This window comes from Cryptomeria japonica, chromosome 1 (genome assembly GCF_030272615.1).
Source record: "Cryptomeria japonica chromosome 1, Sugi_1.0, whole genome shotgun sequence".
Classification (NCBI taxonomy): Eukaryota; Viridiplantae; Streptophyta; class Pinopsida; order Cupressales; family Cupressaceae; genus Cryptomeria; species Cryptomeria japonica.
The window spans coordinates 512,230,638-512,238,812 of NC_081405.1; positions in this window are offsets into that span (position 1 = coordinate 512,230,638).

Below are 8,175 nucleotides of genomic sequence, written 5' to 3' on the forward strand. Positions count from 1 at the left end.
GATCAATATTAAGGTGATGGGTTGATCTATACTCCAATTTACTTCCCAATTCTATGTAAGGTTTTCCAAAACCTTGACATTATCCAGGTGTCTCAAATATGATCTTATCAAGCTTATCTTTATTAAATATGATATTCTTTGGTACTCCATGAAACTAAAATATCTCCTAAACAAACCACCATTTCAAAACATCAAAGTACTTAAGGTTCTTTAAATAATTTTGTTAGGATTAAGGCACCATTGACTATACAAATATTTATGTATATGTTATGTATCTCCAACACTCTTGGAAGGTATAAATGGATGCATGAATGTAATTAGAGAGATTGTTTTTAAATTATATTATTTTATATTAGTGGTCAGTGCATGCATAAGGGAGATGGATCTCAATATAGTGCAACATTTATATATAACTTTGGACCCACAAAAGCTATATTCTCAAGTTTGCCTAGTAAAAAAGAAAATGGAGAATCTTTTCATAGAGGATGAGGCTTACATGATTTGGTTGACTTCAAAATGAAGCATTGTACTTGGGGATCTCTGAGCTGTCACGGAGTTATAGATCAAATATACATTTTTGGTTGTATTTTCCATTTTGAGGATACATTGATTGGGCCATTTAAAATTATTGATTGTATTTACTATTGTTGAAAGATGCTTTTAAAATCCCTCCAACCTTAATTTAATATATATATATATATATATATATATATATATATATATATTATTAAAACAATTAAAAAATCAAAAATGTATACATATATAATTAAAATAATTAAAACAAAAAAAAATATTTAAAAAGAAAAGAAGTCTTTCGGCCCTACCTTGCTTGGCTGAAGGACTTCTTAGCCCACCTCCCGCTCCAGCTATTTTGGACTATGGAAATATGGGGCTAAGTGAAGTCGGTGGGTATATGTAGGGTTGAGCCCTACTTGGTCAAGAATACCTCACCAGTTGTCCTCCACATAGGCACCATGTGGCGGTATGTAGACTCAACCGAGTCTTACTCAATCAAGTAGGATTTTTTTTCCCTTGCACTTACCCGAGAGTGAGACACAACACTATACTTTCACTCGTTAACATAAACAAAAAGATTCAAACCTGAGAACCAACATAATAACACAGATCTAGAAAATGAGATACAAAAAATAAACTATAGCTACAACTTCTAGTAGAATATGCTAGACTACATCTACTAGTGCACACTATTTTGATAATTTTTTTTATCAATGAATAACTATAGATCCTAGATCAAAAGACTTAATAAGTAGACCTCTCTAGAAATTAGAAAAAATGTGTCAAATAATAAAGAAGTAATCATTTAGTTTAGGGGTTTCTACTAGTTCAAAATCTAATATTGTCTACCAATGTCTACTGTATTCATATGTAACCCTGTCTATTGTCGGATCTTGATCTATAGACATAAAAAGCGGAAAAATTATTGTGATACATAAGGAATTTATTAAGTCTAACACACTGTTTGTTTTTCCACCTCCACTACAACATTGATTGATGATAAGAGAGTTTGGCCTTAGGTAAGAATTAATTTGAAACCTGAATGAAATCCTTGAAATGATAAAATTTAGCTTTGATATGAAACTCTTGCTTTGAAGTATCACCCTAAATATTCATTCTTCTTAAGTTATGTTAATGGATACCTTCATTGTGGTGGAACACATAGAAATTGACCATGATTGTTGAAGCTTGAATTCTTGAATCCTTGATTGCATACTTGTTGTTAATTTCCTTAGATATGCTAGATTGAGTGCTCATAATAATTGATATTTGATGTGGATTAATGGACTTAATGTTCAAATATGAGAGGAAGTTGTATTTATATGCATTTTAACCCTTTTCAAATTTAATATTTGGTTATGGTCAACATTGGGGAGCACTTTCCCTCTACTTGCAATGACAACCATTTTGATTTCAAAATAGGGTCTAAACTCCTTGGATAGGTGCATTGGGTGTCCTAGTCCAATAGTTTAGGTTGAAAAATAGGTGGATGAGTAGAAGATTATATTAAGCTTCCAAAAAAATCTTTAAATTGACCACAATCAAACATCAATTTGGAACATTAGGCGCAACCACGAAAGATAGTCTAAACTAAGTAGAATATTTTAAAGGTATACAATTTACTACACTATATTTAGCCCCATGTTTAGTGGGACTTTGAAATTATGCTCATAATCTTGATAAAATATAAAGAAACAAGACATACTTTATTCAGACATTAAAGAGACAAGACAACAAAAAGCTTAGCAAAGTGGTAGCCCCCAAGACATAGGATCTTGTCAATCTAAAGCACCAAGATAAAATTGAGCAACATGATCAACATAGGTAATTGTAGCATCATAAATTGTACACCCTTAATTGGGTGGTACAATTCCACACTTAGGTTAGCACCCGCCTTATTGTGTTGCATCTTGCATTTTAATTTCCCTTGAAGAATTTAATTAATTAATTTAATTAAATCTAAAGTCCTCTTTCATCCTTCTACACATCATAAAATTGTGGCCTTAATCCTAAGTGCACCCCTTTTTATTTTATCCTTTTAATAAATTGATTTATTAAAGCCCTAATTATGTCCTACTTCGACCTTCAAGGCCGGGTTTCACATATCTAAACACCTTGAATTGTTGCACCAACCTGTGAATCACCTTATAATCACAATACCTTGCATCCCTAAAAAAATAGAATAAAGTTGGTCAGACCAAGGTGGTTGACCATAGTCCCAAATTTTTCTCCCTAAAGTTCAAGATCATGTTTTGGTGGTATTATAATGTTTAAATCTGACTTGGTGCAAAATTATATCATTTCTAGGCCAGTCTATCATCAAAAACAAAGTTAGGTTTTCATACATATAGTCTCTCCTCTCCTCATTTGAGGGATCCATCTACAATAAATTAAAGGATCCTCTTATGAAGTGAAAGTATAGGTTATCTTCAACAAGAAATAAAGCATCAATCAAGTCTTCATCAACCATTTTTATTACCAATTGAAGAATGGGAGATAGTGAATAATACTAAGAGATTATCGACTATTTATTGTCTTGTACCTCTGCCTTAGGGTTTCGTATGGTTTCATGCTATTTTCATGTCTCCATGTGAGTTTCACAACACTTGTTTTTGGATTTCTATTCATTCTTTAGATCCATTATTTCATTGATGATTTGAAGCAATTACATTTATTTAGGGTTTGTACTCAAAGAATAGGGTAGAACTCTAATTCTATCATTTTAGATCATTTTTGGATCTTATACACACATAAGGTTCTTACAGACACACATTTCAATACATTATTGGCTATTTGTGGAGCTAGAAATCACCAAAATATGGGGTTTGACTAAGGAAAAACCCTACATAGCCATCCAAACACCATTTTCAATCTTGTAAGTATATTTAGAGGATTTCGACAAAGTTGTTGACTTCTAGAAAGCTAAAACTTGCACGTATAGGTCCAAATTCAGAGGAAGGCCCTATTTTCTAGCACCAAGGTGCCCAACACCCCATTTCTTTGAGTTTGCACTTTTTCTATGATAGTTTTGCAGCTTAGGATCTCAATTCATAGTTTCTAGTGGTACAAGTTAGCTCTGCAAGAGGGCCGAAGGCACCCAACACCCTGGTTTGGTTCATTATAGTTTAATTTACGATATTAGGTGCACATCTGAGTTTCATTTCCATATCTATAGTTTTTACATCAATTTTAGTTATATATTTAACTATTATTTGAGTTTATATCATCACTTTAATTCATCTCGCTAGCTTAGTTCATCTTTATTGCACATTTAGCTCATGTCCCTTTCATAGAACCAAAGGAATAGAAAACTTAAGAGTATTCCTTGACTTGAGTCTCTTTTACAAGATTAAAACAAAGTGAATCACTTATGTGAGCTCTTTCCTATTGCAATGTGTGAAGGAAACTGGGGTTAGGTCCTAAACCATCTAATCCCATTTTTCACCATCCCAATAACACACATAAATCATGAAATTGAAACAAAAAGGTATGACATACAAGGTTGGTAAGATCCTTTGTAACTTTATAAGAGTCATATAAAAACACAAGGCATGACATTTATGACTAGTAATAATATTCAAAAACTTATCAGACATCATATAAAAAAGGGAGTCACGTAGGTCTAGCAACTTGTGTTATTATAAAAAGGTGAAAGTCTCACATAGTTATAGAAAGCTTTGTTATGCTAGGTTCATACTAATGGGGACTATAAATAAAAACCCCTATTTTTCTAGGTAATCTTGCTTGTGAAACTAAAAAATGGTTGTTGTAGCCACACAAAGAAAATTATAGATATGGTACTATAGTGACACCAATAAAATCATGGTTTGTGACCATGAGGAAACAAACCATGTGGTGCGTGTGTGTGCGCAAAGTGAAATGCATAGTAAAGCATATTCCACCACATTTAAATGATTTTGTATGCCAACTAGGAGCAATTACATTAAGGTAGTGTATATTCCAAACACAAGTACATCACAATAATGAAATATCCCATTTTAGAGACAACATATCTTTGTGTAGGGACTTTGCAACTAGGGTTTTAGGTATAGCACATGTTTTCTAGGGTCCTAGGTTTTGCATTTTTTGAGGTTGTGTCTATTGTTTTTTATTTTGTGAGTGATGATTTTGTCAAGTGCAGGGCCCTTGTAGGTCTCCCCATACAAAGGAATAGTTCTTAATAATGAAAAAAATTAGCAAGTGGGGGAAGACTCTATGATGTTTTCCCCTTCCTCTTCATCATATAATCTGGCTCCATTCTTTGCAAGGGAAGAACCTATTTTATTTATAAAAAAGTCAGTCATTAGAATCCCTCTTAAAATAGCTTCAAGTATCTCATTAGACCAACGAGAGCTTTCCTGCCTGGTACAAGTTCTTGAAATTTATATTCTTGATGATTTAATAAATGTTTCTATTTTAAAAATGAGGCTTTTTGCGATAGGTAAGTTTATGGATTTTCATCCCAATAGTGATCAAGAAGCTGGGTAGATTCTGTTTAGAAACTTAAAGGAAACATTAAGATATTTTTAATGGTGAATAACCTCTTTTTTATTTATTGTCATTGGTAAAGAGGATTTTTTTGAAGTTCTCATTGATGGTTCTTAGACATATGGTGGTAGCTTCCAAAAATAAATGTCCTTTTCCAAATAGAAACTAGGAGTTGACCATGTAGATAATCTAGGGTCAGTAGCTCCTATTTGGATCTACCTTCTAATATTCCGATTACAGTTTATGAATATAGATCTTTTTAAGGGGATTACCAATTCATTTGGCATTTGTTTAGCTATGGACATAATCACTTACAAGAAATACAAAAGGAAAAAGAAGAAAGGTGATTGTCCATGTACTAATATCAAATTCAAGGAATAGTTTGAAGGATAGTGAAGGTCATTAGAACTTGTAGGAAAATAGCAATGATAACCTAGAGTAGGTAATAAAGAATAAGAATCTATCAAAAGTTTCTCCTAAGATTAATGAATCTAATCATATCCAAGTTCAAGAAGGAACCGAGATAGCTGATTCTTACCAAGATAAAGTCGGTAAATTAATTCAACAAAGGTGGACTAGCTTGTTGGTATAATCTAGAGGCTATGCATAGTTATGTTGTCATTTGATAAAAGATATTATGGACTATCTAGCATTGTTAGGATTTTCTTCTACTTGCCATTAGACAAAGAAGAAAATAGACTTGGGGGAAGAATACCCAGAGATGGAATGAACTCATCTTGCTAGAAATACTAAGAAGAAAAGGAAAGCAATTGTAGAAGGTGAAGGGACACCAAGCTTGCCTTCTCAAAAGGATTCACAAATTAGGGATCCTGCCAAATATATTTCTAACTAGAGGCAAATAATATTAAATAACCTCTAAGAATCAAGGAAGGAAAAAAGGTGGTTCTATTAGTGTTTCCCTAGTTGAAGAACCTCTTTCCAGCTCCAGGAGGATTCGTTCCTAAGTTCACTTTCCCTGTGAAGATTCTTTCTTGTAATATTAGATCCTCAAGGGTCCTTTCTCACATAGACTAATAGGTGTCAAGGTAACCACTTGATTCAGGTTAAACCAGATCATTTTATTATTTTAAATAATCGAGATATCCTAGCCAATCTCATCCTTTCTCACATAGAATAATAGGTGTCAAGGTAACCACTTGATTCAGGTTAAACCAGATCATTTCACTATTTTAAATAATTGGGATATCCTAGCCAATATATCCTTGAAGGCTTTCCCAATGATGGTATCTAATCATAATGTCATCCTCCTTAACTAGGAAGACAATATTAAAAAAGGACCTTACCCCTTTAGGTATGAAATTGTGTGCACCAATCACCCCAAAATTAGAAAATTGAACAAGAAATGATGTAATACTCCTTTTAGCTGTACTCTCCTATTTTAAATTATTTAAAAGTTACAAAATTATCAAGAAGAAGGTTGAAGGGTGGAATAAAATATCTTCTAGGAACATATTTTATAGGAAGAAATCCCTAGAAGGGAAGCTAAAGTAAATATAGTAAAATTTAGAAGGTGGCAAAATTGATTTGGACCTTTGTAGTTAGGAAAGAGAGCTTAGAGAACAATGGTCTAAACTCTCCAAAGATGAGGAAGCTTTCTACAAACAAATGAGAAAGATCTAGTGGGATCCACAAGTACAACAACACAAGAGAACATAAGATGTAAAAAGGGTTTTTTATGAAAGAGACCAAAAATTTCTATTTATTCAAATCATCCAAAATAGACAACACAAAAGAGTATTTAAAATAAAACAATCTTAATGACACATGTATATGACATATAGAAGAATCTAGATACAAATGTACTAATGTTAGAGTACGATTAGTCTATTCATATCCTAGTGCCAACATACCCTCAATCATCATTCAAAGAAAGACTAACAAACAAAAGGACACATCTAGTAGCGCATCATGGGAAAACACATAACATGCAAGAAAACACACACAAACAAAGTGTTCATCCATGAACGATATAATATTATAAATAATCTATCTCCCAAGATTGATTATTATTATATACAAATGATGGAAAAGATACTAAAACAACTATAGCTACTAGTTAAAATAGACAAAGCTATGTCTAGTGCCAAACATGGACCATTCTGTAATGATGGATCTGAATATGTGATACTAGTAGATACAGTTAGTGCCTTAGATAACATCAAAGATAGATCATTATCATGTTCAATATTTTAATTTACATGACCAAAATCATCATAAAAATTGATCACTATAGATGATTTGATAGGAGGAGACGAAGAATTCCTTGGAATCAACAACTTTAGGTTTTGATGAGTTTCTAATAAGTAGGGATAATCTATATGGATATATGATGGTGAAGAAGGATGAGAAGGTGGGGTGAAATAAACATCCAACTATTTAGAGAATGACTCACTTATAACAAAAATTTAATGAGCTCGGGAATGCTATTTTCAATGATAGTTTCTCTTACAATGATTTTTTCACTTGTGTTTGAAGCTTCATATAAGGAGGCTGGGTATCACTAAACATCAATTCCTTTTCCTCCTATTCTTAGGGATAGAAAGAGGAACGAAATTAACCCAGATAAAATTGAGAGATAGGAGGAGTATTGTATGGTGCTAGACATTCACCTCTTTGTCCTTAATAGGATGATGTAGGTGTAATTATAATATACAAAAAGAACTTTAAAAGTGGGAAAGATTCTTGGTTGAGGATGTGATTCACACTTTACGTATGGCATTGGAATAGATACTTATGTATCCTTAAATATAAACTGATACTTATGGCTAGTAGTTGAAGCTGGGCTTAAAGAAACATCTAAGGATGACTCAACTGTTCTCTTAGATTTAAAATTTTGGTAGGAAATGACTAGGTTACCTTATTAAGGATTTAATGGTTGATATTTGTTGAGGTAAAAGTAGTCAAGTGTAAAATTTCAACATCAAGACAAGGGTTAGAAACCACTATGATATATGGTTTGCATGTGTTCTTCAAATGAGAACTTCAAATAGTGTAACAACAAAATGGATTACTTTTATGGATGCGAGCCAAGGGTGAGAAAAATTGACACAAAAATGTTCTAAGGTAGGGATATTTGTAAAAGGGAAATCTAAATATTTATATCCAAACTTGACTCGAAGGGTGATGTAACCAATGGTGGGGTAAGTGAAA